The sequence below is a fragment of the Ailuropoda melanoleuca genome, chromosome 1 (assembly GCF_002007445.2).
Source record: "Ailuropoda melanoleuca isolate Jingjing chromosome 1, ASM200744v2, whole genome shotgun sequence".
NCBI classification, from domain to species: Eukaryota; Metazoa; Chordata; class Mammalia; order Carnivora; family Ursidae; genus Ailuropoda; species Ailuropoda melanoleuca.
Window position 1 is genome coordinate 142,825,564 of NC_048218.1, and position 26,351 is coordinate 142,851,914.

At 40.0% G+C, this 26,351-nt stretch overlaps 1 protein-coding gene and 1 non-coding gene across 4 annotated transcripts in view; both read right to left on the minus strand.

The window, feature by feature from the left end:
• The window catches only part of CDK6 (cyclin dependent kinase 6), a 238,152-nt gene that overhangs the window by 192,721 nt on the left and 19,080 nt on the right, over positions 1-26,351 (minus strand). The window lies entirely within an intron of this gene.
• Positions 9,222-9,324, minus strand: LOC117795483. The gene has a single exon (XR_004619530.1). It is a non-coding gene; the product is annotated as a U6 spliceosomal RNA (small nuclear RNA).

A 26,351-nucleotide genomic window follows, 5' to 3' on the forward strand; every position in this document is an offset into this window, starting at 1 on the left:
TAAACCTTCCACAGTGTATACCTGATCATAATACCAAACAAATGCATTCAGCCAACAAACATTTACTCAATATTTGCTATTTTCTAGCATTGTACTGGGTGCTAGGGATAGAAAGATCAAAGGATAAAATACATTGTCTTAAGTTATTCAGAGTCTAGTGGGCAGGCAGACATGAAAAGATGAATTATCAACTAATCTGGAAATGCTGAGATAGAGATATATGCAAGGTATTTTAAGAGTAGTAAAGGAGGCACCTGACTCAGACTTGTAGGAAAGGGTTCATAGAGGAAGTGACAACTGAACTTACAAAGGAGTTACCCAAGAAAGTGGTAAAGAAAGGGCACTCAAAACCAGGAGACAGTGTGAACAAAGGCAGCAAGAAATCCCACTAGAGAAAAACCTTGTATGCCATAAGGAACTTTATCCTGTGGAAAATGGATATCTACTCCTGATTTTTAAATAGCTCATTCTGATGGGCGTGGGTAAGAGGGGAACAGTGGCAAGATGACCAGTCAGGAGACTGCTGCAGTTGTACAGGGAAAATAAAGAGGGCCTGTCCTAAGGAACTGGCAGCAAGGACGGAGAGGAGAGTACAGATTCCAGAAATATTTAGGAGGTTGAATTGGCAGGACTTGCTAAGTGTCTGAATGTGGCGGGGGTGGAGGGATGAGGAAGGAGGGGAAGCCAAGGATGACTCATAGGCTTTTGACTTTGGGGACTTGGTGCCACCCCATGAGATACAGCACTGTTCCCAGACCCTTGGTTTTCAGGGAACTGTAAAATTTCCAACAAATTTTGGGCTCTCACAGAATGTTGTCAACTAAACACATAAATATACCCTACCATCTACTATCAACATCATTTCATTAGAAAAAGCACATTGTAACACCCAAAATGTAAACAGATTTAGCTTTCTGAAAAATTCACCACAGGGCCCTTATTTTTCTAATTTCATCACAGATGATAGAAAATTGGTACCAGGCCTCAGACCAAAACTGGGAAGCCCTGAGACAGAGATAGAGCGGAAGTCCATTCAGCAATAAGCTGAAGGCAGAAGAATATATAGTCCCTGCCCTCGCTAATTCTTCAGCCCTAAAGAGATGTCTATCTCCTATATATTAAGGGTTACAAAAGAGCTCAGGAGTTACGGAAGCCCTGCAGAAGAGGCACTGAAATGTGCCTGGAGGGGACATAGCTGGGGCGCAGAATCTCAAAGGATGATCTGGAATTTGCCAGATAAACAAGGGAAGTTTGGCATGCTCCAGGCAGAAGGAACAGCATGTCCAAAGGTATGTAGGTATGCAGGAAAATTCATATTTGGGGAATTGCGGATAGTTTGGCATAATGTGGTGATTATCTTGGAAAATGGCAAGAGAAGAGCTGGAAAAGTACACAGAAGCGAAATTACGAAGGGGTTGCTAATCCAGGCTAGGAAGTCTGGAAATTATCTTAGGAACACTGGGGAAGAACCAAAGGATGTTACAGTAGGCAATGCCATGGCCAGATTCACCACTTGGAAATACCACTCTGACTGCAGAACAGAAGTTGGACTGTAGGGGATAAAACTGGAGGCGAGGAAAACAAGTTGGAAGTGTCTGCAAAAGCCCAGGTAAGAAATACAGATAAATTAAGGCAAAAGAAGCAGTAAAGAGAGAGATGAATACAATCAACAAATATCTCCTGAGCTCCTACTCTCTTCCGGGGATATCAATGTCAATGAGACAAGATCCCTGCTCCCTTAGAGCTTATTTTCTATAGATGTTCAACAAAAAGAGAATCATACTTCACACAAACGTTTTGCAATTAAAAAATTTCACCATGTATCAAATGCTTTCACAAGTCTCTATATATGTATGTTCATATATGATAAAACCATTTTTAAATTGCACTAAATTTACGTAACTTATTAAACCATTTCCCTATTCTGGTAACATTGGCTCATTACCTTATGATAAATTCCTGTAAGTGATGCTGCAAAAATCAAGAGTTATATACTTTTCTGAATCCAAATATATATACTTTAAAAAAGTTCTTGATCCAGGGGCGCCTGGGTGGCATAGTCAGGTAAGTGTCTGACTCTTGGTTTCCGCCCAGGTTGTGATCTTGGGGTCCTAGGATCAAGCCCTGTGTTGGGTTCCACGCCCTGCATGGAGTCTGCTTGGGATTCTCTCCCCATTCTCCCTCTGCTCCTCTGCACTGCATGCATGTGCACTCTCTCTCTCAAAAAATTAATAAATCTTTTTTAAAAAAGTTCTTGATCCAAACGGCTTTATAGAAGACTGCATCAATTTATACTCCCACAGTAATATCTAGGAGGTAGAATCCCTAGGATTTGGTGGTCAACCAGGATGCAGAAGTTGAAAGAAGGGAAGATTAGAATGATTTTCAGAGTGCTAGTTTAGGCGACAATGTAGATAGTGGTGCTATTTCCAAACAGTAGAAGAAAAGAAGAAAAGAGAAAAGAAGATACGAGGAGTAATTAATGAGTTCTTTCCAGAAGAGATGAATTGGAGATGTTTATGACACTCAGGTGGTAAAGTCCAGGGAACAACTGTAAACACATACTTGGAGCTTTGGATACAGGTCAAGTAATAGTTTGGAAAGTTATCAGCAGAGGAGTGAGACCAAATCTCGGGGACTATAACATGCAAGAAGAAGAACAGCAGCCCTGAACGAATCAGAGATGAGCAAGAAAACAGCAGAGAAAATGTCACAAAAAAACAAGGGAATTAAGAAAATAATTTTACTTACAATAGCATCAAAAAAAAAAAAAACAACCAAAATATTTAGGAATAAATTTAAGAGAAGTAGTTCACTGTACACTGAAAACCACAAAACAATGTTAAAAGAAATTAAAGAGGATCTACATAAATGGAAAGACATCTGTATTCACGGAAGAGAGGGACTGGATATTGTTAAGAGGCAGTACTCCCAAAACTGACCTGTAGCTTCAATGTAATCCATATCAAAATCCCAGGCTTTTAGCAGAAATTGACAAGCTGACCCTAAAATGCAAGGGGCTCAGAATAGCCAAAATAATCTTGAAAAAGAAAAAGTTGGAGGACTTCTAAATTTTAAAACTTATTATATGCTATAGTATTCAAGACAGTGTGGTACTAGCACACAGATAAATATACAGAGCAAAGGAATAGAATGAAGAGTCTAGAAATTAACTCTCGTGTTTATGCTCAACCGATTTTCAACAAGCGTGCCAAAAAGTTGGGAAAAGAATAGACTCTTCAACAAATGATGCCAGAATAACTGGCTATTCACACGTAAAATACTGAAGTTGGACCCCTACCTCACAACATACATAAAAAATAACTCAAAATGGATCATAATCCTAACTGTGAGAGCTAAAAACTATAGAACTCTTAGAAAACAACATAAGAGTAAATCTTTATGACCTTGAGTTAGGCAGTGATATCTTAGATATGACACCAAAGGCACAAACAACAGAAGAAAGAATAGATAAACTGGATTCATCAAAATTAAAGTCATTTGTGCTATAAAGGACATCATCAAGGAAATAAAAAGACAACCCAAAGAATGGGACAAACTATTCGCAAATCCTATATCTGGTAAGAGACTTGCGACCAGAATATATTTAAAAACTCTTTCAACCCAATAATCAAAAGACAACCGAACTTAAAAATGGGCAAAGGTTGTTAAATATACCTCAGTAAAACTGAAAATAAAACAAAATAAAGTAAAATAAAAACGGGCACAGGATTTGAATAGACATTTCTCTAAAGACAGAATAAGGGCCAAAAAGCACAGGAGAAGATGTTCACACATCATTAGTCACTAAAAAAATGCAAAGCAAAACCATGAGATACCACTTCATATATACCAAGATTGCTAAAATTAAAAAGATAATAAAAATATTGGCAAAGATGTAGAGAAAGTGGAACCCTCCCATAGTGCTACATTCGGGATATAATTAGGTGCAGCCACTGTGCAAAATTTGGCAGTTTCTCAAACTGTTAGGCATAGAGTTACCATATGATCTAGCAATTCTACTCCTCCATATATGCCTAAGAGAAATGAAAACATATGTCCACACAACAACTAGTATAGGAATGTTTTACAGCTCCATTATTCATAATAGCCCACAAGTGGAAACAAGGCAAAGTCCATCAGCTGATGAATGAATAAACAAAATGTGTAATATATATATATGGTGGAATATCATTCAGTCACAAAAAAGAAGGAAGGATTGATACATGCTACAATGTGGATAACTCCTGGAAACATTATGCTAAGGGAAAGAAGCCGGTCATAAGACTTTATATTGAATGATTCCATTCATATGAAATGGCTAGAATAGGCAAATCTCTAAGAACAGAAAGTAAATTAGAGGTTGCCTGGGGTGAGTGGTAGCATGGAGATGGGACTGACTGCTAATAGAGATGAGATTTCTTTCAGAGGTTAGGAAAATGTTCTAAAATTAGATTATGGTGAGCACAACTCTGTAAATATACTAAAATCACTGAATCACCCACTTCAAATGGGTAAACTGTACGGCATATCAATTATGTGTCAAAAAGCTATTTGAAAAAGAAAAAATAACGGAAGAGACTATCTCCAAAAGAGAGGAGTAGTCAACGCCTTGTATAACAAGGCAAAAAAGTATATTCTGCTCTTTAAAATACTTCCATTATTGTTTCTTGCCCACAGGACAAAGCAGCAGTACAAAAATCTAACATTTATTGAGTGCTTACTATATGCCAGCCATAGTACTAAGAACTTTATCGGAAATAAATAATTTTAAAAAGAACTTTATCTGTGTCTATCTATTTAAACCTCTTAACCCTATAAAGTAGGCATCATCCTCTCTTTACAGATGAAAAGAACTAAGGCTGGAAGATTCAGAGATTGCCTAGGGTCATAAAGCTTACAAATGAAAGGGCCAAAATCTGAACTCAGATAATCACGCAGAGAACGCAGACTCTTAACCACCGCAACCTCCATTCCATGGCTTACTAAGGCCCTCCCGATCTGTCCCCAATAATCAATCCATTCTCATCTTTTTTTTAAAAATTTTATTTATTTGAGAGAGAGAGAGCAGAGCGTGCGAGAGAAAGCACATGAGTAGGGGGGGAGGGCGGTAGAGGGAGAAGCAGACTACTCGCTGAGCAGGGAGCCCAACTCGGGGCTCGATCCCAGGACCCTGGGATCATGACCTGAGCTGAAGGCAGATGCTTAACTGATGAAGCCACTCAGACGTCCCTCATTTTCATCTTTTAACTGGATTCTATCCATCCTGAGATACTTGCAGTTCTGAAATGTGCGTGGTTTTTGCTCTGTGCCTGAACACAAACTGATACCTCTGTGTCCAAAGCTGTCCTCCTCTCTGCCCACTAGTGACTTCCTGTTCATCTGTAAAGACTGCTCAGGTGTGAGCATCCTCTGTGATCCTCACTCGTCTGTCTCCCTTCTCCCCTCCCACGTCCGAAGCCAGACTCCTATGTGTTAGCACAACATACCTGACTCATTGGAGGCGCTCAGCCTCCATCACTGAATGAATAAATAAATGAATAAAAATATTCGATTGTCCTATAAAAGAGTACACTGTATTTTTGGAAATAGCCTGAGCCAAGTCTGATAAATTAAGTGGGGGATCAGGCTGAGTAATATTCTTTCGGATCCAAAAAGAGGTGTGATAATAAAGTAAAGATGTTGATTTTGGGGTTTGGCTCATAAAACATTTCTGACGACAATTCCAAAAGAGTCTGAAAATGTGTTGCTCAATTAGAACAGAGCTAGAAAAACTGGACTGCCTCCCGTGGGACAAGATTTATTTGGTCATATAAGTATCTAGTATGGTGTTTTTCATTTTTTTCTTTGTCTCATTATTTTCAAGTCACATGGTATAAGGCAATTGTACTTTTATTAAATATATTTCATTTCCTAAACAGTAAGCCATGAAGTAAGTTATCCCCATTTCCCCCCTCATGCTTTCTTCCCTCGGTAACTATCTTGACATGCTAAAGAAATATTTTATCATCAGAGGGTGATTTTGCTTATTTCCAAAAGAGGGAAACAATTTGCTGCACTTCAATATAAATCTCCCCTTAACTCCAAGGAATGCCTCGCTCATGAAAGGAAAAACAAGGTCCAGAATCTATTAACTTGTGATCCATCGCCTTCAAAGCAATTTACATTCAGTATACATTTGAGTTCATTTAGCTATTACAGTAAAGCCTAAATCCCCTGTGTATTTGCCAGTACAAAAGGAGACTTCGGCCAAAACTAGGTCACAAAATGTTTTAAAATGACAACATGTTTCACTCTTCCAACAGTTTGAGAAATTTCCAAGGAACTACAGAAAGAGAGCTTCCTCAAACAAACAACTTCAATACCCTAAATCACATCCGAGATAAGCCCTGCCCCAATCCGGGGTCAGGGCACGACCAAAACAATAAAAGAGACCTAACCTGCGCCACAGCACACATCTGATCTTTCTGTTTCTTCCACGTCTCAATCTTGACACACCAATAAACCCATCCGTGATTCCGTCCAATTCTCTAAGCACAACCACCCATATATTTTAAGGCAACCAGTTTCTCTTGCGTCAGAATTTTATAGGTTTTTACATTATGCATATGGAAGTAGTATATAAAAAGGTCAGAACTCAGCACTGGCCTGCTAAATCCGAATCTGCTAACGTCAGTTCGAGAGTTTCCTGGCTGCTAATAGGATATCACTTAAAGTATTTCCATTTTGTTGGGTAATGAACAATAGTTTTGGAAAAGATGACCTTGGGAATGGACAATACTTATACAACTCCTAAAAGGTTACAGACATGTGGGTATTTAATCACTGCCCTCTTGGCTTCTATTTCTTTGTTAAAAGTAAAACCAAAAAGCAAAACTGGCTACATAGCCCTCTTTAACTAACAGAGAAATGAGCAGATAACAAGTTGCTCTATGACGTCAACGTTTTTACTGACCTGATCTGACGTGCTGAAAGGACAATACCCCCATAGCTTACACAGTCTCTTCTCAGTCTTTCTAATCATCCTTACAGAATAACCTGAGAGATAATCATATTTTGCAAGTGGCTAAACGTTTAAATATTGTTTGTTTACTGTATTTTATCATTTCTGACCTCCTTCTTTGATATTTCACTTCTCTTTTCTTTGTTTTTCAGATACGTCATCTATTTCCCTTTCAGAATTAGAATAGCAGTTTCTTAAAGAAAAACTGAGTTGGTAAGGGTAGGACATTTCCCCCTTAATACATATTATTTTTTAGATACTCAAAAGGAATTCATCCATGGAAATTCTAAACAGCAAAGTATAGAATTTATAATTTAGTACTTGTTAACCATAGAGGTAAATAAAATACTAGAGAACTCTAAAATACTTCACTTATATACTAGTTACACATTTTTCAAATACCACTATACCTGATATGCCAAAAAGTTACCTGTCAGAGGTTAGTTTTCAGTCAGGGATCTCAGTTTAATGAAGAGACACAAAAGTATGCCTAAGTAGGATGTGGGACAGAAAACATGTTAGCCCCTGAATCAAATGAGGGAACAACTCTGAGAAGTAGGGAAAATCAAAATGTAAGTGATGAGGATGAACTGCCAACAGCAAAGACCCAAGAGACTAGGAGCGCTTCAAATCTAAGGGACAGGACTGTGACGGCAACTAGCAGAGCACAGTGTCATCAAGTCAACTTACTTTTGCAGAAAGCCTCTATTTCATCTTTACAAAAGCAAACTCTGGAGAAGACCCAATTTGGCAGTGTGGCTCGGACCCTGCCACAGGTGAGGGAGTTTGTGTGACAAACAGAACTTCCTCCCCTACAGTCACAACGGGTGCGCTGAGCACAGGGTCGGAAGCCATCAGACATTGAGATCATCAACGGACTCCCCGTCGGGGCTCCACACGCACGGTGCGACTGTCCCACTATAATCTGGCTCTCCCGTAGATAAGCACGCAGGGAAGGCAATGCCTTGGTTGGCAGATCTGAGCACACTCGAGAAGTACAGCTTTTATTGGAAAAGAGTGAATTAACATTTTGGTTCAAACCTCGGTTTCTTATGAGGTTGGCATGACTCTGTCATCCCTGGACTCTCAATCCCTCTAGGTATACTAATAAAATTGGGCTTCCAGCCTTTAATGCCAGGCAGATCCTGGAACATGGCAACCACACCACAGAACTGGCTCCCTGTCTATGGGCAGCCAGCCATCATTCTGACTGACTCCTGAAAAGGCAACAGTGGTTACCTTGACCTTGAGACATACTTTTTCTTCACACTGTAACAGAAGGTTTCTGCATTTCGACTTCTAACTCATGCAACTTTTAAACTGTAAGAATAAAGACAATACCCCAGCACGTATTTACTCAGGTCTGCTAGAAGGACTTCAAAAGCGACCATCTCTTTGGGCAGCAGATAGGAGCACATTTGAGAAGGCTAATTCTTAGACCTTGTTTATACTGAAATGTTTTAATTATTAATTGCCTCATGGGGTGGGAAATGCTGGAGGGTGAGGACCAAATAATATAAAGTCCCTTGTGAGCCTTGTCAAACACCTCTTCCTTAGCCTCCACTGAGAATCAGCCAATTAATCAAAGGTTCTTGGGCACCTCGGATGTGCCAACACTGGAGATAGGGCAGTTAGCAAAACTGTCCCCACATTACTGGAATCGCTATTCTGGGGAGCCGCTATAACTGAAGACTCTACTTCCTTCTAGGGTGTGCTGGGGTTGAAGTAAGATTGAAAATGACTCTTCCCGGGCGAGATTCGACTTTTCAAGGGAATTTTGTCAACGCAGTTACAGAGAATTTTGTTCCTGGCTTTAAACTATTCAAAACACAAATCTGTTCTATTCATCTGATGTAAGACTAAACAAAAGCATTCATTAATAAAAAGCAGAGAAGACATAATGCCAAAATCTTTGTATATTTTAGTGCATAATACATTTATCTTTTTCCAGGCAAATGGCAGGCAACTTGTTTCTAATTCAAAGAAAGATAATGGAAAGAACTGTTTACAGTAGAACAATCTTCAATAATTCAGAGCTTGATGATCTAATGAAATTACTTTAAAATGTCAAATGTCAGGATGCTGTATCAAATCTCCTCTTTTGCATTTCGACTCTAAGTTAACATTTTGAGGAAAAAGGAATTCAACAAATAGTAACTGTTTTATGCAAGGCTCACCCAACTTTTACTAAGCCCTAGTTAAGTGCATTAATTTTTTTTTTAATATGGAATGCTTCACGAATTTGTGTGTCACCCTTTCACAAGGGCCATGCTAATCTTTCTATCATTCCAATTTTAGTATATGTGCTGCTGAATGAGCATAAATTTTGCCAGGCTGGCTATGTAAGAGCTCTTTTATGAAGAGTTTTATTTATATATATATATATATATATTTATTTATTTATCTATAAAATATGTCACCCTGATTTTTAAAAATACCACACCCAATTTTTAAGTGTCTACACATAAGTTAATCAATCCACTCTTAGTATATGCCAAAAAATGATTTCTGTGTGTGTGTATAGCTTTTAAACAATAAGCAAAGAACACAAAACAAGGAAACTACTTACTTGAAGGTAAACTCAGCAGGGCTGCTATAAAGATGAAACCATTCATGACGGGCAAAATAGGGTGTGGGACATGTCAAGTTTTCAATTAAAGACTAGTTGGAAGACGATGATGATGATGAGTATGACTTATTCTTAAGAATTTTAGTTTTTATTTCATTTATTAGAACAATTTCTTTTAAAGCATAAGGCTTCTCTTGAGGCATACCTTTAGCACATGATAAAGCCTTCATTTGTAGGTGAATGAAGGACACTCTCTCTATGCCTAAGGGACTTCAGGGGTGTTAATCACTTTAGATTCCTCCACCTGTTCAGGTCCCTCTTAGAGCCAATTTCTCCACTTCCCTGGTCTTCAACCTGTGCCTCTTCTTCCTTCACCTTCTCTAATTCCAGACACTTCCTTCAGGCTTCTCTTAGGGCTCCCAATTCCTCCCTGCTCTCTGCATATGGTCTTTTCTTGTAACAGATGAAAATCAAAGCCATTTGCCTCATCCCCGGGTCTTCTGTCCCTCATGTTTCACAGGAAAGTATTCTCCTCTTCAAGAAGAGGTGTCCCCCACCAACTGTGCCCTCCACCCTCTGCTAAGTTCTCATTTCATCAACTTTTACTTTTTTTTAAGTATTTATGTATTTATTTGAAAGAGAGAGAGCGCGCACACGCACACATGGAGAAGTTAAGGGAGAGGCAGACTCCCCACTGAGCAGGGAGTCTGATGCAGGGCTCGATCCCAGGACCCTGGGATCATGACCTGAGCAGAAGGCAGATGCTTAACCAACTGAGCCACCCAGGCGCCCCTCAGTTTTTATTCTTTATCATTCCTCTCCAATCTCTCCTCTGCATCTACAAACACACTCATATTTCCTTTGTATCATGACACCAAAAATGTTAAACCACTTTTATTTCAACCTGATCATCATTCTACCAACATTCCATCCCCTCAGTTTATGTAACAATAGTCTACTCCTGGTGCTACACTTTCCCATTCCTTTGTTATCTGTGACCGGGCTTCCCTCTCCACCCTTCAGCAAAATCTGTCTCTCAAAGAGATACTGGTAACTTCCCGCTACTAAATGTAGTCTCTTCAACCTCTTGGCAGCACCTGAGATACCTGAATGAAATGCCTCCCTCTCCTTGAAACTCTTCCCCTCCCAAGACTTCTCTAAATTCTCTTGCATTTCTCCCTCTCTGGTCTCTGCCTTCTTCTCTGACGCTTTTTTCTCCTTCAATCGTAAATGCAGGTAATCTCGAGGTTCCATTCTCAGTTTTACTTTTCCCCTCAACACATGGGTACTCTTGCTCAGTCACTGATTTAATATGTGGCATCCAATTTGACGGGGACCTTACGGATCTATTACAGACAGCAATTGTTTCTGAGGTATGATTTGAAAACACCTGTGCTTGTGAAAACTGGTGTGTGTTAACAAGTCATTTTAACTGGTGACACAAGCCTAGTCAGCACGCTCAGTTTCCACATGGGGCGTTTGTGGGTTGCTCCTTGCGGTGGGACACACTGTATGCAATACGGTATTCCAAATGTGGGACTCAAAAAGATCTAGGTCTCCTTTAAGAATGTCACAGGTTGGGGCACCTGGGTGGCACAGCGGTGGAGCGTCTGCCTTCGGCTCAGGGCGTGATCCTGGCGTTATGGGATCGAGCCCCACATCGGGCTCCTCTGCTGGGAGCCTGCTTCTTCCTCTCCCACTCCCCCTGATTGTGTTCCCTCTCTCGCTGGCTGTCTGTCTGTGTCAAATAAATAAATAAAATCTTTAAAAAAAAAAAAAAGAATGTCACAGGTTTTCTGGACTCCTCTCTGGATCTTGCAATTTCCTGTACTTCAACTATAACTCTGCCTCGGCTACTTCCTGAGAGCACATGTAACTCAACGCGTTCTAAACAGATCTCACTGGTGTCCCTCAAACCCGCTTCCTTCTCCTAGGAGTCCTACTTCTAACAGTTGAACCACCGTTCTCTCACTCAGGTTAACCAGCCCCAATTCATCTTGCTGACTCTATGGCCCTGCTCACCCACACACCCAACCAGCTACCCAGACTGGCCAATTCTTGTACTCAACTCTCTCATATTTAACCTTTCCTCTCATTTTGAGGAAACTATTCCAAAATAGGCCACCATTTTTTTTTCTCTCTCCCTAAAATGGTCCATCTCCTAACTAGTTTGCTTGTCTCTAGATTCTATTTCAACCTGGTTTGTTCTGTTATTCTCTTATTATTCCCACCACTTGTGCATATCTCTACTACTTCCCTTCCCCTCTCGCTTTGGTCAACCCAACACCTCAGACTTCTCCGCCAGGCAGCATAGGCCGCTCATCTCCACTTCTGTGATTCTGCTCATTGTCTACCTCTTCTGTGGAGTCTACCTTCCCTGCTCCCACAAGTTAAACAATTTCTTCTTCTGAGGTAACCTAGAATTTTATCTCTGACTCTGAATGGTCCATATTGCTTTATTCTTTGTATTACAGTAATTTACATGGGTCCCTTCTCTCTTCCCAACTCATTGAAAATAGCGACCGTTAATACACTTTTTGATTCCCCACTGTACCTATTACTTATAGTAAGTGCCTTATACTCAGGAAGCGCTCAGTTAACCTCTGCTAGGTGGGAAGTCATCTAAGGCACTATTTCATGAATGTATCCCATGTCACACACTGCTATTCACTGTAGGCAACGTTAACTCTGGGAATGAGATCCAAACTGTAACTGGAAGACTTAGCATCTTTGGGTCCATCCAAAAATCATCTTCAAATCAGGCAATCCTGATAGCCATGTTCTAGAATAGGCCCCTGTGGAAACTGGAATATGCCAGAACCAACTTCCCAGTCTCTTCAGAATAGAGACACCACAAAAGCAAGCTTCATTTCCTGGGATATTGTAACATCCCCAATCTTGTGAGTACCTAAATTGCCACTTTAGGAAAAAGGAGGAAATTTCAAGTTTCCATTTAATTTTCCATACAGCACACAGGAAAGCGTCATCCTCTCATTCAGAGCCCAATAACTTATTAAATGGTAGACTAAAAACCTTAATAAAGCTTTCAAATGTGTTTTACCTCTACAAACAGCAAATGTATGGAAGCATCTAGCTTAACCCTAATTGCGTGAAAAACTCTGCACTAGCAGTAGTATATTAAAATGTTTTCTTTATACTTAAGTATAAACACGTAGAAGAAAATGGGCAAAATTTTCAAAATTAGCTAACAATGACATTTGAAAATCAGTTGTAAATTTTATTTGACTCTTTTTATTTTGTTTGGAGGTGGGGACAACTTTTACTTATAACAGGAATTCCTTTCTTTCTTTAAACACTGGGAGTGAGCCTTTGTAGAAAAGGATTATTTCTTTAGTTTCTAAGAAACAAACTGGAATAATTTAAGCCTTCAAAATTTCTCTCATAAAAGACTGCACAAACAATGTCTCTCTCTCTCTATTTCATACTAAAATTATAGGAACATAGAATTTTAAAGCCCAAGGTCATCAAGCCTTAGTCCTCCTTTTTGAAAACGAGGAAACTGGGGGCAGGAGGGCATGGTAAGCTGACCCGCCTAGGATCCCTCTGTGAACTGTCCTCCCCACTGTACCATTCTGCCACTGAATGCAGCAAAATTACCTCCCAAAGTTAATTTCAGGAGGGAAAGCATATTATTCTTATACCTTAAAAATTATCAAGTATTCTTCAAGGAAGCTTTAAAAATATTTGGAAAAACAGAAGGATGCATGTTTCAGTATTCTAACATAACCATCAAACCTTTTGGAGGAATTCCAGCCTATTAAAGTAATATTCAAATACATCTTTCTGGGTTAGCAAAAGCCTCTCATTTTCTAAACTCATGGAAAGGTGCATTCAGCTTTAAGAGAATTCTCTCAACTTATTGTTCTCTCCTTCCAAAGTCATGGCCAAAGACATAAAGCACCCGTTTATTACATAAGCAGCTATCACACATCTTTTTAACTGTCAGACCATTCCGGTTTATGTACATAGCTGCAGTTCCCACTGTTTAGGAGTTTATAATATATAATCGTTTCTTCCATATAAAAGTAGGCACTGCTTTTTTGCTTGTTCTCATTCCTTTAGGTGGTAAAGGATGTTCATGGTGGTGTCCACACAAGGCTATGGATTGAGGTGTCTCAACGGGGGGCACTATTCACATTTGAGGCCAGACAACTCTTTTTTGTGGGGAATTTCCCTGTGCATTTAGCGTGTTTAGCTGTGTACTTGGCCACTACCCAGTAGATACCAGCAGTATCCTTCCAACTGTCGACCAAAAAATATCTGCAGACATTGCCAAATGTCCTCTGGGGGCAAAATCTCCCTCAGTTGAGAAACTACTGCTACTGAGGGAGAGTGTTCACTTCTGCATATGTTCTGACGCTATTCCTAAAACCTACCGTTCCCATGGAAACCCGTGTTAGGATGACCCGTAGTAACTAATCTTTTCAAGGTTTTTTTATACCCCATCATTTGACTGCCTTTGTATATATTATTTTGATGTAATTTCTAAAGAAATAGATATCTCACATAACCCACCAAACAACAGGCATTTATTAAACACTTGTAGTATGCTCAGCAGCATGCTAACCACCAAAGAAGAAGTCGTGAGCTCTATTCACGACGATCTTTCATTACAGTTGAGGGAAGGAGACATGCACACGTGACATAAGCACGGGCCCCGCAGGACAAGCTAGAACACAGAGTTAAACCAGGGGGGACAAACTTAATTGTCAACGGAAGCACTCACGCTTCCAGAAATGCTCTTAACGGAGCTGATGAGATCAGAGCCTAACCTTTGAAGATGAGTGCATATCGAACAGGCAAACCTCTCGGACGTGGTTAATATCAGACCATGTCAAGTAGAAGGGAAACTACTCTGGTAGGGTCAAGTCTAGATGAACAGAAAACAGGTAAAGCCTCATCTGTCTATCGATGCCATCTACTACATTCGTGAACTTCAGAATCATTCACTTCAATTCATCTCAAAAGTTCTTCTCCCCTGGTTATTTTATTTAATCCCCGCATATGTGTTAATGACATTGTACAAATAGAGGCATTAGAAGACAAACCATAAAACCTGATAGACCAGCCACTGTGACATATGTAAAGACAACAGAGAACAGATGGGAGGCAATGTACCCTGAAGCTGGAGGGGGCTCTAATCAGAGGTGTCAGTTGTCTGGAACTACCTCATGCTTCCTCCACTGGAGGATGAGTGTATCCTCTTGTAAGGAAGGGTCAACAGAGTCATCCCTTCTTCCTTAGTCTTCTTTCAAAAAGCTCTGATTCCCTAGCAGGGATAAAATAAAACTAATGAAAATTCAATAAACGAACAAATGCAATGACATTTACTTCCTGCTCTTCGTCGTGGATTCCAGTCCCAAACTACACTCCCAAATTTTCCCAAATCCCAAACCTCCCAGTTGACCTTAGCTCTGTCCATCCCAGCCATCTCCTCTTATTCCCAATTGAACAATTAAGGAAGAAAGTTATCCCTACTCTGGGTTTTCCCCTTCTCACGCATTGATGGTAAAGTAAAGTACTAACATGAGAGTGCTGACTGTAGGAATGTTAACCTTATTAATGCTAGACAGTGTTGGGCCTATTTGTTTCGCCCAGTTTATACCACAGACTTTACTACCTTCTGCCTCCTACAAACTGATGTTAACCAGCGCCTTTCTGTAACACAGGCCTTCGGAGCCTCAGCACAATCAACGTTTTGCATTGTCTTTGCAGTACGGAGCTGTCCTGTGCCTCGTGGGATGTTTAACAGCATCCATGACCTTCACCTATTAGATGCCAGTAGCAGTACCCTTCCCCAGCTATGACAAAGAAAATGCATCCAAAGATTGCCAAATATCTCCCCCCCCCCCAGAGGTAAAACCGCTCCCAGCGGAAGACCACTGCTATAACGTGATCTTGAGAGAGAAATGCCGGTCAAGCAGTGCTTGTCTATTAAATAATCCCGGTTCAAAAACTGAACAAATGAGTATGAGCAGCTCCGAAAGTCTATAATTTCTTCAACTCTAAAAAACATATGGCCCTTTTTCTCAATGCAAGGGTGCTTGAAGCCCCAGTGGAAGAGAACCGGTCACATAACCAGTGCTCCCAACATAGGCACAAACAGAATGGCAGGGCTAAACCTGGGAGGAGTGGGAAGCTGATCTGTGGAGCTGCCTGCCGGCCCAGCATCACCGCCATGTTGCCCCTTCTCTGGGCTCAAGTCACCCAGGATCAGAAGAGATGTTGCTCATTTGGGTGTGTTGCTAAAAGCATTCGCCATTAAGTTAATTATACGTAAGGTGTCTTCTAGCCATCATGAAGCCACACAGCATTTCTGCTCAGTGGTTTAAAATAAAAATCCGTTTTCTGTAATGATGTTCCAATTTTTCAATCAGAAGAGCATGACTTTCCCGCCAAAATGAGTATGTTCTATGATTGCTGTGGCCAGGAACTGATGACGTTCATCCAGCAACCTACTCTCCATGAGCATTTTCAGTGCTCTCAAGGTGAAACTTCTTCAAGTTTCTGTGACTTAAAGCTACCGTCAGTGTCAGCATGCAATTGTAAACCTGTTTAGGAACACATATATGGCTTTGAAACGCTTAGTCAAACTTCAAAACGATGTAAGAACTATCCTAAAGCTGCATTTTCATGACACAGTATTTTACGTCTTAAAGACTCAGAACTTAGCTAGAACAACAACTAAATGCCAACCAACGTTCTTCACCATGTGAAAGAAACCGGGGCGAAAATCCAGTCTTTCCCAGATTAGGGCTTGTTTCCCCCACACCATGCCTCAGACTCTCTGAAATATGAACTAAGAACCAGTGTTTGTATGCGGGTGTGGGCACCATACTAAAAACCTCACACGGACCCAGAGCTGTGAAGACCACCCCGGGCCTGTGGATGTGGAGGTTATGAGGAAGCCCTGGGTATGAAGACACACAGGAAGCCATGAGGACAAACCCTCAGGGCAACTCCCTGGTGCAAGACAGACCACAGGCACTCCTTATAGGGTCCTGGAGTCCAGAACCCCGGTCCCAAGAAGACAAATATGCAAAGATTGTCATGAAGGGCCTGTGCATTGACAGTAATATCCTTCTTTCTTGAGCTAGCTTTAGTGGGCCTCTATTATTTCTATTGCTAACACTGAGCCTGCTGGCTGTATCATGAACTGCTGCCTGGCTCTCATCAGGTGACCAAACGTCATTTAAAATTTTATCTTCTTGTGAGAGAGGGGGAAATAAAATTCTGGGCTTGGAAAGAGCTGATGGCTCCACAACAATGTGGATGTATTTAATGCCACTGACTTGTACGCTTGAAAATGGTTAAAATGATCACTTTTAGGTGATGCATATTTTACTAAAAAAAAAAAAAGTTAAAAAAACCTAACCTCTTGACAAAGTTATGATTATAATATCTTATCTACAGAAGCTTCATATCCTCACATCAAGTAAAACTAGACAGAGATTTTCCCCTAACAAAATATATACAAAATATGTCTTCTAGGGGCGCCTGGGTGGCTCAGTTGGTTGAGCACCAGACTCCTGATTTCGGCTCAGGTCACGATCTCAGGGTCGTGGGATCCAGCCCTGCACTGGGCTCTACGCTCAGCACGGAGTCGGCTTGAGTTTCTCTCCCTCTGCCCCTGCTCGCACACATGCACTTTCTCACTCTCTCTCAAATAAATCTTTAAAATATATATGTGTATATATCTCTCTTCCAAACCCCTACCAAATTTAGCAATGTACCTTGAGAATGTATCTAGGACTGTTTAAAATGTCCCTTCAAAAAATAAACAATGGTGGACTTTTTTTTAAAATACATTTTTACCTATTTATTATTTAAGGGAGAGAGAGTGCATTCGAGAGAGCACAAGCAGGGGGAGCAGCAAAGGGAGAGGGAGAAGCCTCTCCACTGAGCAGAGAGCCCGACACGGGGCTCGATCCCAGGATTCCAGGATCATGACCTGAGCTGCAGGCAGATGCTTAACTGACTGAGTCACCCAGGTGCCCCTACAATTGTAGACTTGTTAGTGACTGTTTTTTAGTGATTCCCCACCACCATTATCCCTTTATTTTTATCACCATTTATCACTTGATTAGTGTCTTTATAAACACATGCAATTAAGTGCAAAATGGATAATGCACATGCTCCCCCATGAAGAGTGGTGGGGATGTGAAGCAGAAATGAAGAATCCAATGTCCTCAACTGATTACTACTTATCCTTCTAAAGAAGTCAGTTCATGTTTTAACATCATATGACAAAGGCTTCTCTGTAACTGGATAAGAAGCACAAGATACCACATATAATAATGCCAATAATGAAAACCAATAGGAATTTTACAACATGTAGAACAGACCAAAAACTCTCATTTGCATGTCAGGGAGGACATTTTTTTTAAAAAGATTTTATTTATTTATTCGACAGAGATAGAGACAGCCAGCGAGAGAGGGAACACAAGCAGGGGGAGTGGGAGAGGAAGAAGCAGGCTCATAGCAGAGGAGCCTGATGTGGGGCTCGATCTCATAATGCTGGGATCACGCCCTGGGCCGAAGGCAGATGCTTAACCGCTGTGCCACCCAGGCGCCCCAGGACAACATTTTTATCCATATTTTTTCTACCATAAGACCAAAAGCTGATGAATGCAAGAAGAATTTACTTTATGTTTCCCACCAAAAACATAATATGAAAAGAACAAACAAATGTGGGTTTTGGGTAACAGGTCGGTGATTTAAGATAAACCACACTGCAGTTGTAGCCCTTACCAATTTTGGATCCAAACTCACTTTAATTCTTAATTACTCTCCTGCACATTTAGGTGTTTTTTCTTTCCTTCTACTTTTTTTCTTTAACGTCATTTCTGTCTTTGTCTAATCTAGGGATACTCTCTCAGAACCAGGAGTTTTCTGCCACCCTAATTTTGACATTCTCATGATATTTCAAAACTTTAAGAAATGATTTATTTCTTTAATTTGATCTCTTCTAATTTTTTTGGTCATTCTCTACTTTATTTACCTCTATACTTCAGAATTTTCTTATACACTTGTCTTCTCCATTTATTCTCTACCTAAACTCCCTGCTTGCCTTTCACTACTCCCATTTCAACCTCTCAAACTTTCCCTCCATAATCTTTGGATTAAAAGAGTGAAGTTAGGGGCGCCTGGGTGGCTCAGTCAGATAAGCATCTGACTCTTGATTTGGACTCAGGTCATGACCTCAGGATTGTGAGATGGAGCCCCACGTTGGGCTCCAAGCTCAGCATGGAGTCTGCTTATGATTCTCTCTCCCCCTGTCCCCCCCACCAAAAAAAAAGTAAATAAATAAAATTTTATATCTAACCAAAACATAACACAATAGATTTTGTTTCTTCGACAGACAAGACATAAGGCCTTCTCTCCACTTTCATGGATAGCCAGGTCATATAACCAAGTTAACATTTTACTAACTGCAATTCTCTAAATAGCAGGAATAGGCCATGTTCATCATAACTGCAATTGGGAAGGATTACCGTAAAGTATAAATCTTGAAATATTTTCTCAATAATCAACAAAGTATTAAATTACAAGTTTTAGTGTTCAATATATTTGTCATATTCTAATTCTTTGAAAATGGGTCTTAATGGTCAGGAGAGATGACAACTTGCAATTAACTAGGTTTTCTTAACTGGAGGATTCAATTCCTCAATTAGGCAACTCAACAAAAAGACTTCCCTATAAATGCCAAACAATCACAAAAATTAGAAATCTCAGATGGGGGACTTGGGTGGCTCAGTCGGTTAAGTGTCTGCCTTCAGCTTGGTCATGATCCCAGGGTCCTGGGATCAAGCCCAGCACTGGGCTCAAGACCAAATCTCTCCCTCTGCCCCCACCCCCACCTTGTGCTCTCCCTTCTCTCTCAAATAAATAAAATCTTAAAAGAAGAAATCTCTTATAGTAGGTTTTTTTTTTTTTTTAGTAATAAGTAGAATTTCTTGCAGAGAAATTCTCAATATGCAGGATGCTCAATAAATCAGATGAGGAGATTCAAAAGGAATCAAAATGCCACTTTTTGTACTGTGGGCAGCACCAGAAACTTGAGAGTCTTAAGCAAATGCTACCAACCCTCAGGTTCCTACAGCAGCAGCTCAGAGAACACGCAAGAAAAGAAGGGGTTTCACTTGTTTTTGCCGGTACTGGTCATAATTCCCATACTCTTTGCAATGATTTGTGATGCTTCTGAACACTCTACTCCCTCATGCTGAGTTGGCCAAACAGTCTGGTAGAAATGCTTGTAGACATGTCTGAAACAAATGGCCCACACTAAGTACCCTCTAGAAAGTACATACTCTTTAAAATAATTTACTGCTGATTGGACAGGTGCTCTGTCAGGCAAAACCTGGGTTTCTAAATTCTGCTTAGTTTCTTCCATTATTTGTTTTTTATTTTAATCATCTATGGAGTGAAATTCCATGTTCAATCTTCCAATGGTCTGAACCTCTCTGAAAATGTTATGCTTTGGAATGAAGCTCTTCATGTAATTTCTCAAGTATTTTGAGGTTGGGTGGTTAGATGAACAACCAGAACATAATCCATTTTCAGCTGGTAGGACAGTCAAATAAACAAAAATATGTTTCTGAATGAAAGACATTCAAAGGAATACATATTACTGCATACTTTCAGTACGATTATGTAACAAGACACCACTTCAAAGCTAACTTTTCGTTTGGATTACATGTGCAAAAAGGTCAGGGCTATGTTTTCTGTAGGAATTTTTTACTTTTGCTTACTTGGAAGCAGCTAAATGCTCACTATTTAGGGGCCTCTGTAAAGATAAAAACACATAAAGAAGTAAGAATAAATATCCATTTTAAACACACCATTATTTTTGCTTTAAGTATCTCTTCACTGTAAACTACTGCTTTAAAATTGTCTTTTTTTTTTTTTAAGATTTTTATTTTATTTATTTGACAGAGACAGCTAGCGAGAGAGGGAACATAGGCAGGGGGAGTGGGAGAGGAAGAAGCAGGCTCCCAGTGGAGGAGCCTGATATGGGGCTCGATCCCAGAATGCTGGGATCACGCCCTGAGCCGAAGGCGGACGCTTAACGACTGTGCCACCCAGGTGCCCCTAAAATTGTCTTTAATAAGAAAAATGTATTTCTAGAGAAATTTCATGTCTGGATAATGTATAAAATAACTTTAAAACTGCTTCATAAATTTTTAAACAACCTGGCTGTCAACATGGACAAACTCTCAACCACATCCTATAATTGATGTTATAACAGCGGAAAACAGGTAAAAATTTTTCAAGGTTTTCTAAAATTGTCAAGGCTTTCTGAAATGCTTCATCTCCAGCTGCCTCAATACGAATAGCTTCTTAGTCTAATAATCTTGGCTAGTTCTAAACATAAAACAAATTAGTAAATACAACTTGGTTTCACTCACAGAGTGGGCTGTGCTGGACTATTCCGAGAGCGATGAGGGTCCCGATGGAACAGATCCAGTTTCCCTCCCTGCTGGGCATCCTGGGTCCCTAAGCCTTTCCTGAAGTCAATGCAGCAAATACACTGCAACTGTGGTTTGAACTTCATTTCCTTCCACCTCTGCCCCAGTCTTCGGACTGCACAGAAACAACACAAACAGCAGACGAATTCTATATACAACAGGACTGCCTTACGTTGAGAGGTAAGGATGTATTTATTTATTATACTCCAGAGCCGAAGCTACTTCTAATCTTAAGAACAAAAGGCATGTAATCCAACGCAGAATACAATGGCTCATACCTAGTACCGTTAATTAATGTGCGAAAGAAAGGAAAGGATTTCTGATTTCAAATGTCTGATGATGAGGAAACCAAAGGTTCCCTGAAACGCTCAGTTTGGACCAAGGTCATTCGATATTATTAGCCCCAGCACCGCGACAGAGAGAAACCAGGAAATGCTGAGTCATCAGGAGCGTAAGTGACACGCTCGTCAGCACTTCTCATGCCAGGTTCAGAGGTGAGTGTACTTCCTTTGACCTGCCACACTCTTCCTTTTCTCACTGGCCTGGGGGGGCAAGGCCACGGAAAACTGACTGCTACCATGGTGAGGAGCAGCATGAACCCCAACAAATCACTCTATTTAACAGTCCCGATTCCATGAGCATTTGTCACTACGTAGGACTATTAAAACAAATTGTTAGAAAAATTAAATTAAAATAGAGATGGCATTTAATATGCCGAAGTAAGCGATTATTACCCCCAGTTCCTGGTAATTGGAGCCAGTTACCTCCTTAAATAATCAGTGTGTCCTTGCCAGCATCCAGTTTACTCGCATTTAATTCCCAAACAGGCATAACCAAAACAGTCCTATCCAAATGATCCCGGCATGACTAACACACCTCTAAGTACTAGTAAGAAAATCCTAAAATGTGGGAAATGACACCTGGAGTCAAGGTGACCTTGAACAGACCATTTCAATTCTCTGTGTCAGTTTCATTATCTATAAATGGGAATAACAATCCCTCCCAGCTGTGAGAAAAACTCTACTTAATAGGACTTAAGGAGACAACCGCCATGGAAAAAGGAATGAGACATTCATTATTAAAAAACAGAACAAAACCAAATCTTGGTCTCAGGCTCCATGCAATTCATTAGACACGTTCAATAATTTCACTGGATTTGAATGTTTAACATTGTCACCCAGATTATAGTCCACACAAGAAGATGTATCTGGGAACACTAACAGTAGGACTTGGACAGTATTCAGTAGTACTGGGCTATATAAAAGTATATTTTTATTTTTTAAACTTTTTTAATAATAACTTATTATGTTATGTTAGTCACCATACAGTACATCCTTAGTTTTTGATGTAATGTTCCATGATTCATTATTTGCGTATAACACCCAGTGCTCCATGCAGTACGTGCCCTCCTTACTACCCATCACCGGCCTATCCCATGCCCCACCCCCTCCCCTATGAAGCCCTCAGTTTGTTTCCCAGAGTCCATAGTCTCACGGTTCATTCCCCCTTCTGTTTACCCCCCCATTCTTCCCTTCCTTCACCTACCGATCTTCCTGCTACTTCCTATGTTCCATAAATGAGTGAAAAGGCGATTATATATGAGAAATACCACAATAATTCTTTGTTGAGGAAAAAGAAAGTCTGAAGTGACATCAAGAATTAGTAGTCAGCATTTCTCTGCAGAATCTCTACAGGTCTCCAAAAACATATTCAAATTAAATCAACAATTACATCAATAAATTAAATCCTCAATCACTGGTAATTAACTTTTAAAATCTTGTTTGATGTTATCATTTTGGTAGCTGAACAAAACAAACACAGCAAGCATTACTTTTTGCAATATTTTATTGCATTGAGGTAATTTTTTCAGTTATATTATGGAACAGAACAACATTGTAAGCTAGCCAGGGATTCAACTACATTTACGAAGTTATATCTACTACAAATCTTGGGTCGCCAAATCCAGATGTAGCAGTGGCCTTTGGACAATTATCTTTTCAGTCCCTCTGCAGTCTTTGTATGCTTCCATGACTCAGACGTGACTGAAAAGATTGACATTCTCCCAACTGTGTGTGAAAACAAAACAGGAAGATTGCCTCTTGGCCTTAACTCTCAAAAGGAAGAGCAGACCAGGGTGACTTCATTAAATCTTAAGATTAAATGTGGAAATTATTTTAGCACCCAGAAATGACACAAGATGGAAAAGAATTCAAGATGACAACGTAAGTCTATCCAACAGCTAATGTTTGCTGAACAATTTCCATATCCACTGTGCTCATATCTTAACTGATAAAATGTCTGCCTAGGGCTTATTATCCATAGGGAAGCTAGGCAGACTTGATAGAGTCCTCCTGGACTTAACAATTTATGTCCAAGAGAATGAGAGTGCACATATGAGAATGTCAAGAGGAATTCGTTGAGTTTGGCCACACGTTCCATGAACAAAACCACTCTCCCTCAAAACATTCCAAGTAGTTGAATGGTGATACTAAGGAGGAGAGGAAGAGGGAGTGAGGTAACCAAGTATTTGCCAAGTGTCAAACACATAACAGGAACCTAAACTCAGAAACATCATTTAATATGTGTCCTAATTTTACAAATGAAGAAACTAAAGCTTAGACAGGTGAGAAGTACAATGTGGTCAAGTCATACTGTCATGGGGGAGCATGTGAGACCACATCTGACCTCGACTCTTAGGTTATCAATAATATCCAAGGCTCAATTAATAATAATATGGCTGTATTTCCAAGACTCTATGTGTACCCTCATACTTTTTATTTAAAATTTCACAAACTTTTTAGGATGCCACCATAGTACCTTCCCAAGAACACCATATGTTACATTGCTGAACTGTGGTTCATGAATTCATTCATGGTTTACCCTACAGACTAAGCCCCTGCTCAATTATTTCCAATAACATATGGGTAAAGTAGATGCCAACCCACAATCAGCAAATTATATTTTCAACTGTCATACTAACTGGTGACCAGACTTTCTTCTATCTCAGGAGACATATGTGAGATAATTAATAACTGTCTAGCACTAGGGCTGTATATAGGCTTCTGCTGGCAAGCAATTTTCTTCTGTGCAACTTGCAACTAAATTCCCACTCAATGGTGGCCAAGAAAGCATGTCCAATTCATAGTCATTCATGATTTGGAGGTTTCTTTTTATATAAAAATGGGAGAATTCTTTTAAGGACCTCCAAGTCCTTCAAATCACATTAGGGTAGCATTCTACCCCTGCCACAATCAGTTTACAGGAAATGCTAAGGAAAAGCCCGTGAAAAGGGGACAGAGGTGAAAATCAAGGTCGTAGAAAATTTGGGAGGGAAAGAGAAGGTGATTCAATCGTATAGAACACTGCTTGCCTTAAAAACAAAACAAAACAAAAAAACCCAACAACAACAACAAAAAACCAGAAACAACTGCACCAAAGCTGTCTCCATTTGAGGAGCTGGTTTTGTTCCCTGAGTGCTCCCCCACATATCTAAGTGCAGTGAGTACATTCCCAACTCCTACTGCCAAGTTAAAATGAAAACGTTCTCAGTCTAGAAATGATTGAGGTGGTTTTCTTTAATCAAATTAGAGCAGCCAAATGTTCCTTTCAAAGGTAACTGTCTACTCTGCAGCTGTATGCAAACTACCACATCAAATGTGAGGGAAAAAATAGCGATAGAATTGTGTCCTTACAGTACAGTGCTGGCTGCAGGGATGGAGAAACAAAAGCATCAGTACAGCGAAGAATTACATTCACAGTGAGCTTCCAGAAATATGCTGACTTCACAAACTGTGAACAATGTACTGAAACTTCCAGTATATAATTAGCTATTTTGGGGCAGGGAGGAGCGTGGGGGGAAATTCCCCCTTAAAAACAGCTAAGCGGCAATAGATACCTTGAGTCATTTACCCTAGCGACCAAAGCCTCAATGAGAAACATGAAAAGACTGGCTGAGACTTCAGGCACAAAAAAAATCTCATAGACCTTGCTTTTTCACTTCCTGTCTCCATCAGAAACACACCACAGTGAGTAATCTTGAGTATCCAACAAGCTTCAATTAAGCTTGTAATGATTCATTTACATGCAGAATTTATTCTTTTAAATCATCAGACATGGGAAATTCCTGCAAAGAATTAATTCATAGTGGCCTTATTTTTTCAGTTGGTTTCTCTGAAGAAAAATCAATTGGCTAACATTCCCACTATGATGTCAAATTAGTTACTGCATGTTATGGGTTTACACCAGCTGTTGGGATGCTATATGAAAACCTAGAAATGACAGTATGGAAACCAAGAGTGACCATGATTGTAGATCACCAGGTGCAACAGGCAACTGGAAGACAGCGACAATGTTCTTTCTACATATACGGCTCTTTTCCAGATGATTAGACTGTCCACAAAATTAAGGAATGTCACAGAAATGGGGGAAAAGTCTATCTCACATGATTTCCATATGTCTCCAGAAAATGTGTTCTTCAACTTTTTTGCTCCCGGTGAAATGTGCGGGCTACTTTCTTGAGTCACACTACTATTGATCTATCCAAATGTGAAGACTGTTGCATAAATAAAACCTCCTGCAGGTTATAAGCAATTCTTAGGCTACTACCTTTAGCGACACCCTTCTGTTCCCACTCGGTAAACCAAAACTGAACTGCAAGAAATAAGGACATTTTATTTATTTAAAGTTTTAAGAAATAGATCAGATGGGACTTCCACTTCAACATGGCGGATGTGGGGTGTCTGGGTGGGTCAGTCCGCTAAGCGTCCAACTCTTGATTTTGGCTCAGGTCACCATCTCAGGGTTGGGGGATCAAGCCCTGCCTAGGACTCTGTGCTGGGCGTGGAGCCTGCTTAAGATTCTCTCTCTTCCTCTGTCCCTCCCCATTCCCTCTCTAAGAAGAAGAAGAAAAAAAAAAAATGGCAGACCCACTGTAAACATTTGCGTCCAGTCTTTCTCAATATACTACCAAAGAAAAAAGAAATAAAATCCATAAGTAAAGAAAGATGCCATCAAAAAATTGACAATTTAGTAGATTTTCTGAATGACTGAAAATAAAGAGAAGCAAGTTGATGGAGGAATGTGACAGAGAAAGTCACCAAAAAGACAGTGGTCTCTAGATTGGTGAGCATGTAATTCAGGAACCATATTAAGAAAATTACCTTTTAATTATAGGCTTTTTTTTTATTCATTTCAAAATCATCACTTTTGTGTTTTAATATATATCTGCATGCAGACATAATTTTTCTAAGTCAGTGAGTATCAGGGGCACACTCAAATATTTTTACTGAAG